General features: G+C 38.7%; 1 protein-coding gene across 4 annotated transcripts in view; it reads left to right on the top strand.

Moving 5' to 3' along the window:
- The first annotated feature begins 519 nt into the window (after positions 1 to 519).
- The window catches only part of CSNK2A1 (casein kinase 2 alpha 1), a 50,142-nt gene continuing 30,267 nt past the window's right edge, over positions 520 to 20,394 (top strand). For 2 of the 4 annotated variants that reach the window (XM_045529535.1, XM_045529534.1), the window contains exons 1-2: positions 546 to 669; positions 5,700 to 5,799. The gene's annotated coding sequence lies outside the window, so the exon portion shown is untranslated. Of the gene's footprint in view, positions 670 to 5,699; positions 5,800 to 20,394 lie in introns of all 4 variants that reach the window. The other 2 variants (XM_045529532.1, XM_045529533.1) reach the window with 2 other exon arrangements.

Raw genomic sequence — 20,394 nt, 5'->3', positions numbered from 1 at the left:
CCAGACTCCTGCACCACGCTCCTCCCGGGGTCCAGCTTTTGTTCACTTGTTCCGAACTCCAAGTTTGAGCAGGAAAAAAGTGCTGCTGGAACCCTAATCCTGGACTAGGGGTCAGAGCAGGAGAGACTTCAGGTCCCAGAATGCTTCGCTCTACAGCTCTGCAGGTCGCGCATGGTTCTTTTCAAGAAAGGAGGGGCCGGCTTGTAGGCCGGTGGGACTCGCCAGACCGGTGAGGTGCGGAAAACCTAGGGACCGCCATCTTAGCTTGGGTCAAACCAACTGCTCGCTTAGTGGGAGCTTCATGCTCTCTCTCTCGTCAGTTCCTACAGGTACTGCAGTAAAATGCGCTTCATTGTTGCAGGTCTCGTTATTCGCTTTTCGTTGAGAACTCCTTCCTTTTTGCGTCCTAGAGCGGAACTGAACCCCCAGCATACGATAGGACATCCCAGCATGGCCGCACTCAGCTAGATGCTGCCAGGGGCGGAGTCGGAAGCAGTTCCGCCCCGCCTCCTAGCAGGAGGGGGTTTCCGCTTCCGGTAGCGGCAGCTGAAGCCTCGCTCTGGTCCCTGCGGCTGGCGGCCGAGCCGTGTGTCTCCTCCTCCGCCGCCGCCATATTGTCTGTGTGAAAAGAGGGGAGAGCGGCCGCCGCCGCTGCCGCTTCCACCACAGGTACCTTGGGAGCCGCCAGGCGAGGTCATTGAGGGGCGGGGGTGGGCCCAGGATGGAGCAGCAGGGCGCGGCCGCTCCTTACACTTCCAGCAGACTCCCGTGCGGCCCTTCGCCCTCCCCTGCCCCCCCTCCGCACATACACCAGCCGAGGCCCCTGCAGCCCATCGGGGAGGCCCGGGGCCACCCCCCAGAACGGAGAGCGAAGCTTGGGGGCAGAGGCCGTTGTGAGGGTGGGAACCGGCTGTCGGAGTCCAGCTTATGGCGGGGGAGAGGGCTGGACTGGGCGGGGACTAGGGGCAACTTGGAGGAAAGGGGTCGCTGGGGGTTGGGGGGAAGGGAGCTTGAGGGGTGGGGCCGCAGGGCATGCTAGGGGAGGGTGCAGAGGGAGTGGTGCCTGCTGTGCAGAGGGGGGTGAACCCTCCCGCAGAGCAGGGCAGCTGGAGTAGGGGCCTTCCTAGGGGTCCCTCGGGGCGGGGCTGAGCTTCCCACCTGCAGACTGGGTGCGAGGTGGAGGGAACCCAGGGCGGGGTTACTGGGGAGAAAGGGGGAGGGGACCACGAAGTGGGGCAGAACGGGTGGAGGTGCAGTTGGAGTTAAGGGCTAGTTGGGAGCCTAGGTAGAAAAGGAGAGGTGTGTAGAATGAAAGGCTGGCTAAGAGTATGCATATGTTAGTTGGTGACCTTTTGAAAGAGTAGGACTTTTAAGTTTTGGGTTTTGTTGTATATTTTTTGCGGTGTTGGAACGTTTCTAGGCTAGGCAGGTAATGGGTGGTGCTTCTGTAGTTTGTTTTGGGGAAGGAAAGTCAGGGTCAGGAAAAGTTGCTTGTTGGCTATTGCTTTTGTGCGGAGGAAAGAAAGACTTTTGAAAAGGAGGTGGCTGGTTATTTGAGAAGACTTGATTACCTTTGAACTTATTAATTCTATGAGAATGGGACGTCGAGAGAGGAAATGAAAAGGAAACTAGGAAGAAAAGATTTTTCCAAGAATTGAAGACCTGATTTCATCTAAGGAGCGGCAGTAAAGGCCAGTAGTTAAAAAGCAGACTGCTTAGGTTCCCAAATTCAGAGACCCTAGTCACTGTTACTGCAGCTGTGTGATCTAAACTCTGTAAGCCTCAGTTTTCCTGTCTGTAAAAAGGGGGTGATGATATTTCCTAGCTCGTAAGTTTATGGTGATCAGTAAATAAAACGGTCCGTGTCAAGTGCTTATTACCTGGCGGGTAATAAGTGCTCAATAGATCTTACCTGTCACTCTTAATAAAGGGACTAGGCCGGTGTATTTGGGGCTCCTCCGTTCTAGGTAAAATTTATGGTCAAGAATCTAAAGTAGGCAGGGCTTCAGAGTTTTTGTAGTTTTTGCAGTGTTTTGTCATAAGTCATTTGGCTTTCCTGGGTTGGTAGCCCTGGAGCTGAAAGTCCAGGTCCAATAGAAGTTCTCCCCCATGTCATTTTGAAAAGTTCACTTGCAGTCTTAACCAAGGGAGGTTTGTCCTGTGACTTTGAAATACTTGGCTTTCATTTGCTATTGTGGGGGAGGGTGTGTGACTTGAAGAAAGAATGGCAAGGTTGGAAGTTTGCTTAGATTGATTTATCAATTGATTACAAAGTTAGGTCGCCATGAGGTGACTTTAAAAAAAAAAAAAACCATGCCTAGTTATGTCCTCTTTTATGAAATACAGAGACGAAAAAGAAGCGCACAAATTTAAGGGGAAGCATGGGTTCATTTCTAAGTTATATGGGTGCATTGCCTTACTATTTGAGGATGAAACAGGTGGCAACTTCTTTTCCACGATTTGTTTTTAGTTCTATTGCCTACTCACTCTTTCAGGGGGAGTCCTGCTTTTACTATTATCTCTGAACATGCACCTTTACTTAACATACTCTTAAAGAAAGGGGAGATTTTCTTTAGGAAGTTGAGTTTAAAGCCTTACATAGGGTTTGGGTTTGTAGAAGGCAGAATGACATCCCCATCCCTCAAGATGTCCATACCTTAATCCCCAGGATCTATTACATGGCAAAAGGAACTTTGCAGGTATAGTTAAGGTTAAGAATCTTGAAATAGGAAAATTATCCTAGATTTTATGGACCCAATTTAATTACATGAGTCCTTAAAAGCAGAGAACTTTCTCCAGCTGAGATCAGAGAAATGGGCAGAAGGGGAAATCAGATTTGAAGCACAAGAAGGACTCCATTTGCCGTTGTTAGAGGGGGCCACATGGAGAGTAGAGGAAGAATGTGGACAGCCTCTAGTAGCAAAGACCAGTCCCTAGCTGACATCCAACAAAGGGACCTCATTCCTATAGCCATAAGGAACCGAATTCGGCCAAAAGCTGGAATGAGCTTTGAAGTGAATTATTCCCGAGTTTCCAGCAAGGAATGCAGCCTTGCAGACACCTTGATTTTTTTTGGCCTTGTGAGACTCTAAGCAGAAGACCTAGCCAAGTCCATCCAACTTCTGACCTACAGAATTTGTGAGATAATTTGTGTTATTTTAAGCCACTACATTTGTGGAACTTTGTTATGGCAGCAGTAGAACACTAGTATAGATTTTGGTACCAGGAGTGGGGTACTATTACCTAAAAATGGAAGTGACAGTGGGTGGAGGCCAGAATAATCTTGAGTAGCATGATAGAAAAGGCCTAGAACAGATTGTTAATAGAAATATGGATGTTAATGACTGCTAGTGAGGGCTCAGATAGAAATGAGGTGCATGTTATTGGAAACTGGCAGAAAAGATGGTTGTTACATAGTGGCAGATAAGCTTAGCAGAGTTGTGTCTTGTGGTTATGGAAAGCAGAATTCGTAAGTGATGGACTTGGATATTTAGCTAAGGAGATTTCAATGCCTGATTTATTTGAGAATGTGGCTCTAATGGAGTGAACCCCTGTGAAATTCTTGCAAAGCCCACTAGGTTCTTGAGAATTTTATGCTAATAGAAACAATGCTAGTTTAGATTGAAAGAGACAGAAAGTAAGAAATTAAATAGGGCTGTCAGACCCCCCCCCCCAACTGTACTAACAGGAAGCAGGTTGGTAAAACTATTCATGTGAATGTGTTGCTTTTCATTTAAAAAGAAAGTTGACTTAGAGATAGAACCAAGAGCCCAGAGGGGTGGAGCTAAAAGCCACAGAGGCTTTTTCCCAGTCTTTGAGATAGAATGGAATTTGCTGGGATTTTGAAACTGCTTTGAACTGGTGGCTCTATTTTCTTTTCATTTTCCCCATTTGAACTGGAATATCTATAACTGTTACTCCATGCCTGTATCATCATACTATGTTTGGAACAGATAACTTGTATTTTTAGGAATTCTGCCCTAGGAGTTATACTTACTGTATTATACCCAGAGCCTCTTCAGCATCTGAATGAAAGGATGGGACTTGGGACTTTTGAAATGATGAGCGTTAGATGAGATTTTTGGATTTCTACTTGGTGTTGTAATGGTATGTAACCTTTGGAGACCTTGAGATGGGATGAATGTATTTTGCGTTTAGGAGAGAGATGAATGTTTGGAAGCCAGAAGGCAGGCTGTGGTAGGCATAATGGCCCCCTAAGATGTCTGTACCCTAAACCCTGGAAACTGAATATGTTATGTGGCAAAAGGGACTTTGTAGATACAAGTAAGGTTAAGGATCTTAAAATTAGAAGATTATCCTGGATTTCCTAGGTTGGTCTGGTCTAATCATATGAGCTCTTAAAAGCAGAGAACTTTCTCTGGCTGGAAGTCAGAGGTTAGAAGCATGAAAAGGACTCAACTTGCCATTACTGGAGGGGGCCACATGGAAAGCAGGAGGGGGGAATGCAGGCAGCCTCCAGAAGCAAAGGCCAGCCTCACCTGACAACCAGCAAGGAAATGGGGACCTCAGTCCTACAACCGCAGGAACTCTATTCAGCCAACAGCCTAAACAAGCACGGAAGCAAATTTCCCCCCAGAGTTTCCAGCAAGGAACCCAGCCCTGTGGATACTTTAATTTTGGCCTTATGAGACTCAGCCAAGCCCACATGACTTCTGGCCTGTAGTAACTTGAGATAATTGGCATTGTGGTGTTTGTGATAATTTGTTATGGCAACAATAGAAAGGTAATACAGGAATTTAGCTGGTTTTATTTCAGAGTCTTTGGGGGATTATTTTTCTGGAGAATAAAGGTAGCAAATATGATTCTGTAAAGTGATTTGGCCCTAGGAGACTTCACAAAGTGGTGTTGAGCAGAACATATGCCTCTTCCTTGATGTTTAAATGTTCTGCTACTGTCCTTAGATGTGGTTTGAAGAGGCTAGATGACCAGCTTTGTAAAATGTAGATTCTACAGCTCTAGACCATTTTGGCAGGATTTCTATAAATTGGTGATTCTTCCATGTCTGTAATAAATTTCTTTTCTTCTTCTTCTTCTTTTTTTTTTTTTTTTTTTTGGAGACAGAGTCTTGCTCTGTTGCCTGGACTAGAGTGCCCTGGTGTCAAACTCGCTCACCGCAACCTCAAACTCCTGGGCTTAAGCAATCTTTCTGCCTCAGCCTCATAAGTAGCTGGGACTACAGGCAGGTGCCACCATGCCTGGCTAATTTTTTCTATATGTTTTTGGTTGTCCAGCTAATTTCTTTCGATTTTTAATAGAGACAGGGTCTCACTCTTGCTCAGACTGGTCTTGAACTCCTGACCTCGAGCGATCTGCCTCGGCCTCCCAGAGTGCTAGGATTACAGATGTGAGCCACCGTACCCGGCCTGTAATAAATTTCTTGGAAAAATGACATAATTTCTTTAATTTTTATTGGCTATAATAAAGCAATGGGTTTATATAACAACCTTTTAAAGATTATTTCCTATTTTTTAGAGAAGATGGAAATGGGTGATATGTTTTTGTGAATTACGCAGTGGTCTCTGTTTTCCCACACCTCCCACCCCAGCACAGTGCAAAGTTGTCGTATGATCTTTTCTCCTGTCATTGTCATTTGAAGTTAAGAGTCAGATTTGGGAATGATAGCTACAGAATGGAGTTTCTAGCTTTTAAGAAAGATCTTTTATTTTTGTTCTTTACAGTATCCTGTTGATTGGATTCATAAAATGTGGACTAACTAAACTATAGTCAAAGGATGGAGGAAATGAGACTGTATTTTTGAGTCATTACCTGAATAGAAAGGTAATTACAAAATCAAAGTGTGAAGGACTTTTGAGATTATCTGTTTGACTTCTGGTTTAGAGTAAGAGAAGTTGGTTCACATAAAGGTTAAGTGGTCAACCAAGATAACTCAGCCCTAGAGCTCACCTAGAATCCTAGTTCAGGTGATGGACAGTCATGGCTTTACTATTCCCTGAGCCATCCCTATCTTGCCCCTTTTCTAGATATTACCTAGGACTTTATCTCTCTGTGCCTGTTTCTTCATGGGTCATTGCCAGGATTAATTGAGATAATGCATATATAACACATTTAGCACAGTACCTAACACAGTAAGTGCCCCACAGTGTTAACTATTTATAACATTTATGGTAACTTTTGACAACTGTATGACAACTTCTACACAAATATTGCAGTATAATTTATACAAGTTCAGAAACAGAAAACTGTTACTTGCCACTGAATTAGATAAGGGCTTAGCATTTTAAGATAATAATAAATAATGCTTATGATATTTGATTTAAAATGAGAAACTGCATTTGATCTTTGGTCTGCCACAATTCATTGAGTGACCTGGACCAAGTTTATTTCATAAGAATATTAGTGAGTTCTTACACCTAAATTTCTTTGAACTCCTAAGATGGATAGTTTCAAAAGTAGCATGTCATTTAGTTATTGCTTAATTGAGAAATCTAGGCCAGCCAGTTTTTCCAATGAAGAAATTCCTCTGGGATTATTAAGGAAAAGTAGCTGCTGTCATTGTAACAAAGTATATATTTGTAACAAAGTATATATATTGGGTTGTAGACAGTTGGTAGTTTTTCTACTTTGTATGCTCCAGAGTAGAGTTCAGCAGACCTAGTTCCTGGCCAGACATAATTTTTTTTACATACAAAAATCAAAGATTGAGTGTTTTTAAAAGTTTAGGGTGAAAGAATTCACAGTATCACAAGATACTGCTAGGAGTGGGATTTCACTGGTTTCTACAAATCTTGTGTCTTTCAGCCTTAGACATTAAAAAAAAACCTACTTAACAACAGTTGCTATGGTGGGCAAGCTTTTTTTACATTAGTGGTGATAATGTTGTCTTGCATAGAAACTGTTACATTATCTGAAGTGAGAGTTTTAGGGTTAAATACCAGGGTACAGTTAGATTAACCTTTTATAATTTTGTATGTGTCATATCTTAAATGTCCTTATATTGGTTGCTCAATTCTTTTTACATTTTCTGGTCTTATGGGTTTTGTGACAGGTTTTTACTAGCTGAAACATTTTAATTTGCTTGGAAAAGTGAACACTTGGAATTTTTCTTACGTTATGACTAATGCTTTAATGGGCATTTCTCAATTTAGCTATCTCATTAATGTTCTATAAATTTTAAGAAAGCTACCCTATTAAAAATGAATGGGTAAATTATTTTCAAAAAAAACTGTATCCATGTCATGTCAGAAAGTACAAAATAGTCATTTTGGGCAATTGAATTTATGATCATTCAAAAGATGTTCGTTTGACAGATCCTGAGTGTCTGGTACATTTCTGGCAGGTACGGTGCTAAGGGTCTCAAGATTGCCCCTGCCCTCAAGCTCCCAATTGAGTGACATTTTGTAATAATAAATGTATCATGCCACAACTTAGTAGTTTTTGGAGGTCTTTTCTTATGATAATTCCTATCTGCTTTATATCTTAGGTATGGTTTCTGAAACAGCTACAAAAATGGGGAGGGGAGTAGAATTGCTGGTGGGGGAGGGGAAAGCAGCAGGATAATGGAAAAGAACTCCAGCTTTGGAGTGAGACCACCAAGTTTGGAGAAGTTTTTTTAACCTCTCTCAAGCCTAGATTTTCTCATCTCTACGCTTGGGATAACAACTACCCTAGGCAACTTACTAACCTTCAGTTTCTTCATCTGTAAAATGGGGATTAGTAGCACCTACCTCAGGATTCATGTGAGGATTAATAACTAGAACACTAGCTAATAATAGTATCACAGGATTACTATGAAGATTAAAGGAGATAATTTATAAAATACCTGACATAAAGGTATCTGACTAGTGTTCTTTGCCTTCCCTTTCAGTGAAGACAATGTGTTTATTGCCAGTGCTTCATTCCTTATTTTCATTTTCTGCTGCCAAGAGTTCTTACTTTTTAATGTGACTTTTGACTTGTACTTCCTGTTTCTGGTGCAGCCTGCTGGATGGGTGAGGTGAGATACTGAATTGCTGCTTAGGGGTGGAGCAGTATGAAATTCACGCCCAGCATAGATTGCCTCAATTACTCATGTGCAATGTACATTGCCAGAGTGATTATCTAGTCTCAGTGAATCTTTCCATCTTGGCCTCAGAAAAAGTTCTCTGTTTGCTCACCTATGGATTTGTGAATGTGAATCAGACATCTTTTTCCATCTTTTAACATCTGATTTTTATACAGTTGTTGCCTGGTGGCCAGCCCATTCAGATAAGAGAGTAAATGAAGAGCCCTGACTGTTGAACCACCTCCACCTCGCCTCCAAATCTAAAGCAGTTCATTTTATTAAAGTATTTTTGGTAGGCTGTTAATACGTTTGCAGAATTAAGGAAGTAGTGTTGAATTTATTGAAGTGAACCTACCTAGGCTTTGAATTCTAAATAGACTTGGGTTCAAATGTGGCCTCTACCACTTAGTAATCCTGTGATTTTTTGGCAGGTTATTTAACTTCTGAACTTGCTTATTTCTAAAATGGGAGTATGCATCTCATGCCATTTCTGGTTTATAAGCAGCATTCAAATGGTAGCAGTAGTTATTAATTACATATGTAAATAAATGCTAGATTCTGCTTTAGATTATTGTATGTCTCAAATGAAATTTTCCATCTTGTGGTTCCAGAAGGTTATAGCCAGTGGAACGAAGTTTCACATTGTGACTTTATTTTGTTTGTGTTGCCTTGTAAAAAGGTGTGCAGATGACGATCTTTGCCCATTATTCATTCTGTATTATAGAAGCTAATATTGGACTTCAAATTTCTATTAAGTATTTGGGGTAGAACTGTGTTAATCCAAATCAAACTGCTTGGGTTTTCTTGTTGTATCTCCCTTCATTGGAGGACCTCCCACTGTTGTGTCATTTATGTAACATTGACATTCTGATCCCTTTTCTGGGTTAAAGGTGGAGAAATGGAATTCACACAGAGGACCCAACATGCTAATGTTTTTTGTTTTGCTGTTCCTCCTAGTTTGTTTCATGGAAGAAATACTTGTGTGTTTTGTTTTTTAAAACAAGAATGTTGTATATTTTGTAGGCAGGAATAAAAGCAGGAGGCCCCAGCGGCATGTTAGGACTATAATCTCCTAAAGTTAAATATCCTGTAGGTTTACACAAGCAGTAACTTCATGAATTATCAGATATTATTGTGGATATTTATATTCCAAATTCAGACCTGTAATAGGACCAGAAAATTACTCTGTTGGGTTTGAACTGGTAATTTTCTTATTTAGTGTGCATTTGGAATCTTGGGATTTAAAGGTCAGAGAGTCAGGGGAACTGTCAAGGAGCTAGGTGTTACCCTTTTTGAGCTGTATGTATTCCCCAGTTTAAAAAACAAAAACACCACTACTACTTATATGGTATTAGTTTGATAGGGAAAAGAGGATATTGTTGGCCATGGTTACCACCTTAAATTGAGATGGGAAAAGAGAATTAGTATAAAGTGGAGGGAGAAAAAGATAACTTCATTTAATCTTACATTTATTTTTATCATTAATCTGTTTTCTTTTGGCTTATTCTTTTAAGCTAGGGTTAGGAAGCTTGGTTTGTGTTTGTTGGTTTTATCTTTTCATGTCAGTGACCTCCAAATAGATAATCTCCCAGAAGAAATGGTTCCCCATTAGTATATCTGGACTATACTTAAAGGCTGCAAAAAGTGATCACATATCTCTTGAAGTCAAGGGATTATGAAATCATTTTCTCAATCTATTGCGTGGATTTTGATGATGTCATGATCTCCGCAAGTTATTTAAACTGGAATTTCTCAACCAATGTACTGCGCCACTGGTTGAGAGTGAGTTACAGATATGCTGAGATACTGGTCCCTTCAGATGTCTGGTGGTTCATGCAGGGTACAGTGTATCCAAGCCAATGACCCTAGATCTGGAGCATTCTTGATCATTTACCCCAGTGTTCCATACAAACATTATTTTTTCTTTGTGTCTTGAGTTTAAAAAGGACTGGAAGCACTAATTTAGAAAGTTCAGTAAATGGGTATCCCAACAGTTTTGAGATTCAAGGGGCCACCAGTATTAAAATAATCTTGGCTTTAGGTTTAAAAAAGATCGATCTCTTTGACCTCTAAGTAGTTCTCTTTGCCTGTAATATTCAAGGGAAATACTTTAAAATGTAAGACTCTGAATGATTTAAGGTTGGACACTTGTGAAGAAATTCCAGTTTTTTTTAAAGTGGTATTGTGAGGCAAAACAGTTGTCTTCACCTGACTTACTCTGAATGCTACTGTATCTTTTCTGAAGCTGACATTTTGTTAACCGTTCATCAAGCTTGGGTCTCAGGCTGGAACATGAACCCAGGATACATTGTCTTCGTGTCTTCCTCTAGGAAAGAATGGGTTATGCTTAGTTTGAGCAGTTTGATTTTTAAAACATATTTATGTAAATAATAAAGTTAACCTTTTAAAATGAGTGTTTTGCAGTGTTAAAAGTGTACATTTCCTGTTTATCTAACTCAGCAATTAATTTTGCAGGGGTTTACAGATTTCCTCTGAAATAAATTTTTCCTTCAAAAACATACATGCTACTTTGTATACATTTTCAAGGAGTTCATGGCCACTGATCTCATTGATGAACTCCATTTTCAGTGCCATAATTTGTATAGTCTAAATAATAGTTTGGCCTTTTCATTTTATTCATTCATTCATTCATTCATTCATTTATTATAGAGCAGGGATTGATAGCTCAAATGCTTTCAGGAGTCAAGCCAGTAAGATAAATGAATAGAATTGTCCAGGTTTACATATGTCATCTCCAGTGGGTATATATATGTATATATATAATTTTTTTTGTTTTTTGAGACAGAGTCTTGCTCTATTCCCCGGGCTAGAGTGCTGTGGCATCAAGCTCACAGCAACCTCAAACTCCTGGGCTTAAGCAATCCTTCTGCCTCAGCCTCCCGAGTAGCTGGGACTACAGGCATGTGCCACCATGCCCAGCTAATTTTTTTCTATATATATTTTTACCTGTCCAGATCATTTTTCTATTTTTAGTAGAGACGGAGGTCTCACTCTTGCTCAGGCTGGTCTTGAACTCTTGACCTTGAGCGATCCTCCCCCCTCGGCCTCCCAGAGTGCTAGGATTACAGGCGTGAGCCACCTTTAGCAGATCCAGCAGGTTTTTGTCAGTGCAGGAATGAAGAATCATTATCACTAGACAGACTGACCTACCTGCCTGCCTTCCCTCTTTTGAGAAACTGAAAGTTATTTTTTTTTTTAAGTGTTGGCAACTGTCATTTTAAAAGATACTTATAATGAAAAAATGTTAATACCTAATTCAACTTAACACCTGATTCACTTTTTTAAAAGTGTGAAAAACTTGTACACAAATGTTCATAGCGACATTATTTGTAGTAGCCCAAAAGTAGGAACAACCAGCTGATGAATGGATAAACAAAATGTGGTATATCCCTATAGTGGATTCAACCATAAAAAGGAATAAAGTACTGATACATGCTACAGCCTGGATGAACCTTGGAAACATTTTGCTAAGGGAAAGAAGCCAGATACAAAAGGCCACATACGACATGATTCCATTTATGTGAAATGTCCAGAATAGGCAAATACATAGAGACAGCAGATTAATGGTTGCCAGGGGATTGTAGGGGCAGGGTATTGAGAGTGTTTCCTCTGGGGTATTGGTTTTCTTTTTGGGGTGATGGAAACATTCTGGACTCAGATAGTGGTGATGGTTGCACAACATTGTCAATATACTAAAAAACACTGAATTGTACTCTAAAATTATTAGTCTTACGTTATGTGGATTTTATCTCAATTTTAAAAAATACTGTATGAGCCAAATAGGAGAGAGATATATACATGCACTCACATACACAGAGTCCCCGTTTTTCTGTGGGGAATACATTCCAAGGCCCCTAGTGAATTCCTGAAACCGCAAATAGTACCAGGCCTGATTGCCGTCAGTTGGAACACATTTTCTGTTCATGTCTTCCACCCACAAATTTTATGCCTTTTCCTTCTTAACTAAGGATTTGTCATACAATGTGGCTGTAGCTTTTGCAGTTTGAGATGCAACAGCAAAACTAGCATGGATTTCTTTTTCCTTCTTCACAGTTTAACAGAATATTCATTCTTACCATAGATCTTAGCAACCTCGACATATGATTTTTTTTTTCTCATTATGTCAAGAACTTTCCCTTTTCACTTAAAGGAAATAACTGTACAGCTTCACTTCAGCATTTACAAATTGCCAGCATCACTACTCTTACACTTTGGGGCCATTCCTTAAATAAAATAAGGGTTACTTGAACACAAGCACTAAGATCCAGCAACAGTCTTGATCACTGAGAGGGCTACTAAGTGACTAATGGGTGGGTAGCATGTCCAGGGAGGATATACGCTAGACAATGGGGATGATGATTTATGTTCAGGGCAGAATGTCACTAGGTGGTGTGAGATTTCATCACACTACTCAGGTACAGTTTAAAACTTAATGAATTGTTTATTTCTGAAATTTTCCATTTAATATTTTTAGACCACAGTTGACAGCAGTAATTGAAACTATAGATAAGGAGGGGGGCTGCTGTGTGTGTGTAGGTGCATCTACCAGTTTACAGTCTTTGCTATAGAATAGAATGAATAGGCTGTGAATCTAGACAGAACTATTTTCAAATCACTACCTCTCTGTGATATTGGAGAGGTTATGCAGTTTCACCGTCTGCAAAATGGGAAAGACATTATCTAAGTCTTGGACTTGCTAGTTTAAAAGTGATAAGTATAAATCCCAAGAATCAGTGACAAACATAGGCATTCACATAACAAAATGCCTAGTCTCTGCAAAAAATAGAAAAATTAGTTGGGCAAAAATTAGCATGTAGTCCCAGCTACTTCAGAATTGCTTGAGCTCAGGAGATGGAAGTTGCAGTGAACCATGACAATGCCACCACACTCTAGCCCGAGCAGCAGAGCAAGACCCTATCTCAAAAAAGAAAGAAAAAAAAAAGCTTACGGCTCCAAGAAACATTGTTCACACATGCTGACTGGTTTCGCATCTCTTTGGGAAGTGATAGTGTGAAACCTTTTTACCTCTAGTGTTAGTGATGGATACAATAACATTTATAGGTAAGATTGAAGAGCATTTTTAAATTAGCTGCAGATCAGATGGATCAAATATCCATCTTACAGCCAAATATATTAATATTGTACAGAAAGCTTTAATTTTCTGTTTTGAACAGGAGTGGGCCCATGCACAGGCATGGTTGATTTTTGCCAAAATATTGTCTGTTACTATCTTGCAGTCAAACATTTGTGGAACATTTCACCATCCTAGTCACTGTGATAAACACAGGACATATACCAAGGGAAATAAATCAACAACCGAAGTACTTGAATTCATAATCTGATATATGTAGACAAAACATATTCTGTGTGACAATGTAATAGTATATGGTGGTGCTTTGGCCCCATAGAGGAAGTACTTGGCTCATTTTGGAGAGGCATGGAAAGGCTTCCTACTGGTTGTAAAATTTGCTGGTTCTTGAAGGCTAAGTAGGATTTTCCTTAGCAAGCAGTACTGGAAGGCATAATCAAAGTGTAAAGACAGAGACTTGGAGCAGGGGGAAGCAAGTTCAGTACTCATTTGTTTTAAAAATATTAAGCTGTGCAGTAGAAAGACACTAGGATAGAACAGAGGTTAAAATACTGATTGAATTTATTGGTTATGGGACTATTCGGGGTTTTCATTCTTTCTTGTATCAGTTTTGATAAGTTTTTTTTCTCTAGGAATTTCACATTTACTGGCATAAATTATTCATGATACCATCTTTTTACTATCTGCAGGATCTATAGTGAGGTATCCTTTTCCATTCTTGATATTGGACATTGACCCTAATTTCTTTTTATCAGTCATGCTAGTGTTTTTTTAAGAGTCTTTTCGAAGAACCAATTAGCTTTGTCAGTCCTCTTTATGTTTGTTTCCTATTTCTTTAATTTCTCCTGTTTTATCGTTTTCTTCTACTTTCTTTGGGTTTGTTTCTATTTTTAAATTTATTGAGATGTATGTAACTTAATTTTAGCTTGCTTTTCGGATATATACATTTAAGTTTATAAATTTCTAAGTCCTGCATTAATTGTATCCTACACGCTTTGAAATGTAATATTTTTACTAACAACCTATCTGTATCCTATGCTTTATTTTTAAATTTATAATTGACACATAAATTGTACGTATTTATGCAGTACAGTGTGATGTTTCCATGTGTGTATATATTGTGTGTATAGCAGATGTATCTTTTTTAGATAGCATATGATAGGATTTTTTCCCTTTATTTTTCGAAATTAATTTGCAATAAAATTGACTCCTGTTTGTGTGTACTGTTTGATGAATTTTAACACACATGTAGATTCAAGTAACCACCATTACGACCAGGGCATAGAACAGTTATATTACCTTCCACGTGTTACCTTTGGTAACACACCCACCCTCCCATCTCTGATCTCTGGCAACCACTATTCTGTTCTGAGTTACTGTAGATTATCTTTTCAAGAATGTTATATAAATGGAATCAAACATTGGTATTTTGAGGCTGGCTTATTTCATTCAGCATGTTGCCTCTGAGATTCATCAAAGTAGGGTGTATAAATGGTTAGTTCCTTCTTATTGGTGAGTAATATTCCACTTATGGTTAGACCATAGTTTTTTAATCCATTCACTCCTTGAAGGACATTTTGTTTTCCCTTCTTTGGTGATTGTGAATAGAATTGCTATACACATGTGGATAGGCTTTTATGAATTTCTAAGTTTTCTCTTGGTTAAATACGTATGAGTGGGATTGCTGGTGATATGAAAAATGTAAGTTTAACTTTGTAAGAAACTGCCAAACTGTTTTCTTGAATGGCTGTACACTACTATTTTGCATTCATGCCAGCAGTGTATGAGAGTTTCAATTGTACCTCATCCTCTCTAGCACCTGGTATTGTCAGTATTTAACTTGTAATATTGAAATAATTTTAGATTTATAAAAGTTACAAAGACCGAATCTTAATATACCCTTCACCCAGCTTCCCCTAATGTTAACATCTTACATAACCACAATACTTCATCAAAACTAAGAAATTAAATTGGTATAATACTAACCACAGACTTGATTTGGATTTTACCATTTATATCCTTAACTCTGTTCAGGGATCCAATCCAGGATTCTACATTGCATTTAGTCATTGTGTCTCCTTAGTATCCTCCAGTCTGTGACAGTTTCTCAGTTTTTCCTTGATTTTTAAGACTTGGAAACTTTTGAGAAAGACTGGTGAGATATTTTGTAGAATGTCCTTCAGTTGGCCGGGCGTGGTGGCTCACGCCTGTAATCCTAGCTCTCTGGGAGGCCAAAGCAGCCAGATCGTTTGAGCTCAGGAGTTTGAGACCAGCCTGAGCAAGAGTGAGACTCCTCTACTGAAAAATAGAAATTAGCTGGACAACTAAAAAAATATGTATATAAAAAAATTAGCCAGGCATGGTGGCACATGCCTGTAGTCCCAGCTACTCATGAGGCTGAGGCAGAAGGATTGCACGAGCCCAGGAGTTTGAGGTTGCTGGTGAGCTAAGCTGACGCCATGGCACTCTAGCCCGGGCAACAGAGACCCTGTCTCAAAAAAAAAAAAAAGAATGTCCTTCAGTTTAGGTTTGACTGATGTTTTCTCAAGATTATACTGTAGTTATTATTTTGCAAATGCTGCCACAGAGGTGAAGTGCCCTTCTCATCACATTATATCGGGTATATGATGTCAGTGTGACTTACCATGAGTGATAGTTCAGTAATGTCTGCCAGAATTTTCCACTGTAGAGTTACTGTGTCTCCCTTTCCATACTTACGCATTAGAATGGCATTCCTAAGTTCAGCCCACTTTCAAAGAGGAGGAAAATGAAACTCTACCTCCTTAAGGGGGGCATACTAAATTGTGGACACACATTAAAACCACCATAGTAATTAATAAATATCCTGGAGGAGATAACTTTGAGGCTGTACCAATGACCTGTTTGTCCTAAAAGCTTTACTTGCTAATTTTAGCATCTGTCAGTGAATGTTGCATGCAGCAAGTACATCAAGTACTACTGTGTTGGTCAAATGTTGGTCTTCTGTTCCTTTCTGTCTACAGGTATTAGTTAGAATTCTTAAATAAGGAATTTTTTTTTAAACTTACATAGTATGGATGTTTATTTTATTGTTTGGGGTTAAAATTCAATACTCTTATTATTTTGTTCAAATTGTTTCTGCTTTAGACATTGGAGCTCCTTCAAGTTGACTCCCATGTCCATTCGACTCTAATATTTGTCGGCTATCTTGTTATTTTCCTATCCCAATCCTAGTATCAGCCATTTGTCCAAAGAGCTCTCATTCCTTTTATTGGAGAATGATGTTTAGAAACCAAGATCTTCACTAGGTATTCTCATTGCTACTCAATGTCACTGCTTTTAAGTGCTCTCGGCAAACAGAGCTAATAATTTGCATAAAGTGATGTCTACTTTGTGGTATGCAGTTCTGTGGGTTTTGACATAATCACCTCTACAGTACTATACAGAACAGTTTCATTACCATAGGACAATCACTCATCTGTTCCCCATGCCTATGGTTTTGCCTTTTCCAGACTGTCATATAAATGGAAGTATACAATATGTATATACAGGCCTTTTGGGTCTGGTTTCTTCACTTTAACAAAATGCATTTAAGATTCATCCCACGTTTTTCTTAATTCCAGGAGTTAGAAAAAGAAAAAAAAGACCAAACAGCAACAAAAAAGATGCATCCATGTTGTTGCACAAACGAATAGTTTGTTAAATATTCCTTGGTTAAACCGTTTGCTTATTTACCTCTTGGGCACCTTGGTGGTTTCTGTTTTTTCACAATTATGAATAAAGCTGCTATAAACGTTTACATATAGGATTTTGTGTAAATACCGGTTTTCATTTCACTTGAGTAAATACCTAGGAATGGGAGTGCTGGTTATATGGATGGTAAGTGTATGATTAACTTTATAAGAAACTTCTAAACTGTTTTCCAAAATGGCTGTACTCTTTTGCATTTCCACCAGGAATGAATTAGTTCCTGTTTATCTGCATCCTCACTAGCTTTTGGTATCGTCAGTTTTTTGTTTGGTTTTTTAAAATTTTAACCATTTTAATAGATTAGTAGTGGTATCTAATTGCGATTTTAATTTTAATTTCCCTAATAACTAACAGTGTTGTGCATCTTTTCATATGCTTATCCATATAACCTCTTTTGTGATGTGTCTGTTCAAATCTTTTGCCCATTTTTTAACTGGGTTGTTTCCTTATGCTGTATATATTGTAGGTACAAGTCCTTTATCAGATACGTAATTTGCAAACAGTTTCTTCTTGTCTCTGGCTTATCTTATTCTCTTAACAGTGTCTTTCACAGGGCAAAAATATTTTAATGTCAATGAAGTCTAACTTATCAATTTTTTCATTTATGAATCATGCTTTTAGTGTTGTGTCTATAAACTGCCTAACTCCAGGTTGCAAGATTTTCTCCTAAAGGTTTGATAGTTCTGCATTTATATCTATGATCCATTATGAGTTGTTTTTTATATAAGATATGAGGTTTAGATTGAAGTTCATGATTTTGCATGTGGATCTCCAAGTGTCCGAAAACCATTCATAGAAAAGATTATCCTTTCTCTGTTGAGAACTGCCTTTGTACCTTTTCCAAAAATCAATTGGTCATATTTGTGTGGGTTGTATTTCTGTACTTTCCATTCTGTTTCATTGATACATGTTTTATCCTTTTTGCTAGTAACTCAGTTTTGATAACTATAGATTTGTAATCGTATGAAAATTGGGTAGTGTGAGTTTTTCAGCTTTATTATTATTTTTCAGAATTGTTTTGATTATTCTTGTTCATTCGGATTTCTTTTTTAAAACATTGACTGCCACACAAAAAAAATCAGAAACTTTTCCTTAGGGCCGCAGTGTTTTATTAAGAAAAAATAGAATAAATATTTCGAGTGTAATTTAAAGGTAAACATAAATAGAAAAACAAAATTTATTGACTTCTATTCATTTAATCCATGTTTTTAGAATTAAATTGTCAATATTAATTGTAACAATAAGAACATCAACAAGTAAGATTTTGTATGTGTCACGTGGCCTGGGGATCAAAACTAAAGTAAGTTAAATACAACTCTCATGGCAGTTAATGTGTTAATCCAATCTGATTGTCTTTTACCTGGATAATTTATTTCATTTATATTTAATATAATTAGTCATTATCTCAGTTTAATTTTTTTCCCACTATGTTTCTTATGTTCTAGATTTTTTTCATCTCTTTACCATTTCTTTGGATTCTTTTTATCATTTTACTTTTTTCCCTCTTTCTGCTTTGGAAATACATGTTATTTTTGTTCTGTAATGAGTTACCATCATAGATATTATAACTTGCCACCATAACTTATCAAAGCCTAATTTTAAACAATAACTCTGTCCTCTTCAGATAATAAAAGGACCTCAGAACACTTTAATGACATCTCTCCAATGTGATATGCTTTTGTTGTCATGTATTTTAAATCTGTTTTTTAAAGCTTCGTAAGACATTGTTATTTTTTAATATAGTAAATGTTTGGAGTTTTCTAAAAATTTTCCTGTTTTTTGCTCTTCATTTTCTCATTCAACTCAAACCTTCCAAATGGGATTTTTAAAAATCTCTTTCTTTAGGGATATTTGCTTAATAATAGAATTTTAATTTGGCAGCTATTTTTCTTCAGCACACTACAGATATTAAGCTGTCTTTGCTTCGTTGTTTTGAAAAATCAGCTGTTCTTATGTTCTTTGAATATAATCTTTTTCTCTGCTTGTTTTTCAGATTTCTCTTTGTTTTTTTGTTTTCATTTTTATTTGTTTGAAATGCTCTCTCACTGTGTTGCTTGAGCCTTGAATTCCTGGGCTCAAGCATTCCTTCTGCCTCAGCCTCCCAAGTAGTTGGCCACCTTGTCCAGCTTTGGATTTTCTGCTGTTTTACGATTATATGTTTAGTTATGGATTTCTTTTTATTGATCTTGTTTGGAAATTGTTGGGTTCTTGGAATTTGATTGTGTCTGATTGCTTCTGGAAAATTTTCAACTTTACTCAAATATTGCCTTTGCTCCATTCTCTCCTTTTCTACTGGTACCAATTAAAAGTATATCAAACTGTTTCACTGTGTTTTTCCTCTTATTTTTCCATAGTTTTGACTCCTGCTATGTTGTGGACAGTTTCTAGTCCATTTTTCATTGATTAATCATTCTCTTTTCAGGTTTGTTGGATTTACTGTTAAATCAATCCATTTTTTTTTTAATTCTGCTAGGACATTATATTTGAAAAATTATTGGTAAGAATCATTTGAGGCCTATAGCCTACTTTTCTCCATAGCGAGCTTGCTTATATGAGGTAGCCATGGACACTAGTGGTCCAGGGACCACCTTAAAACAAGCTTAAGATATGATAATGTACTCTGATAGGTTGTAATTCCTCCCTATATCTTCTACTCCCCATTCACTCTCACCCTTAGGGTGTAACCCTCTGAAGTCCCAGCTTATTATGGAAAGGGTCCCCTGTTAGACCCTTCACTTTGTGAGAGCCCTGGGCTGCTGTGGTTTATGTCAGAACAAAATTCTAATTTTTAGGGATCAACAAAGGCCCTTGGGGCTTCCTTGCTTGCTTCTCTGGGTTCCCATTTTCTATTCACTTTTGGCTATAATTATGTCTCTATATTATTCAAGAATGAGTGAGAGAGAGAGCGTGTGTGTGTGTGTGTGTGTGTGTGTGTGTGTGTGTGTGTGTGTGTTTAATCCCTGTTCTTTGTCATCAGTGGGAGGGTTGACCCAAATAACCTAGCCTGCCATTAATCAAAACAAGATTTATGCCTGCAGAAATCTTGATTTCTTACTTTGAATCATCTACACCACTTAGCTACTTGTCTTTCTAGGCATTTTGCTTTGTGACTGTGTTAGTCAGGGTTCTTCAGAGAAACAGTACCAATAGGATATATATAGACATACAAGAGATGATTTATTAGGGGGATTGGCTGGGCTGTTTGCAAGCAGGAGACCCTAGGATGCCAGTAGCCTTGCTCAGTCCAAGTCTAAAAGTCTGAGAAGGCAGGAGGTAGGGATGGGGGTGGGGTGGCAGTGTTGGGATGATCCTGGTGTAAGTCCTGGGACATCCAGGAGCAGGAGGAGAAGAGTGTGTCCCAGCTCCGAGAGAGAAAGGGAGATACTTTTCTTTTTTTTGTTCTATCTAGGCCCCCAACTGATTGGATGGTGCCCACCCACATTGAGGGCAGATCTTCTCCACTTAGTCCACTGACTCACAGCCAGTCTCCTCTGGAAACATCCTCACAGACACACCCAGAAGTATTGCTTTA

The sequence above is a fragment of the Lemur catta genome, chromosome 17 (genome assembly GCF_020740605.2).
Source record: "Lemur catta isolate mLemCat1 chromosome 17, mLemCat1.pri, whole genome shotgun sequence".
NCBI classification, from domain to species: domain Eukaryota; kingdom Metazoa; phylum Chordata; class Mammalia; order Primates; family Lemuridae; genus Lemur; species Lemur catta.
The sequence above is the reverse complement of the archived record's forward strand: the minus strand, read 5'-3'. Positions and strand labels throughout refer to the sequence as shown.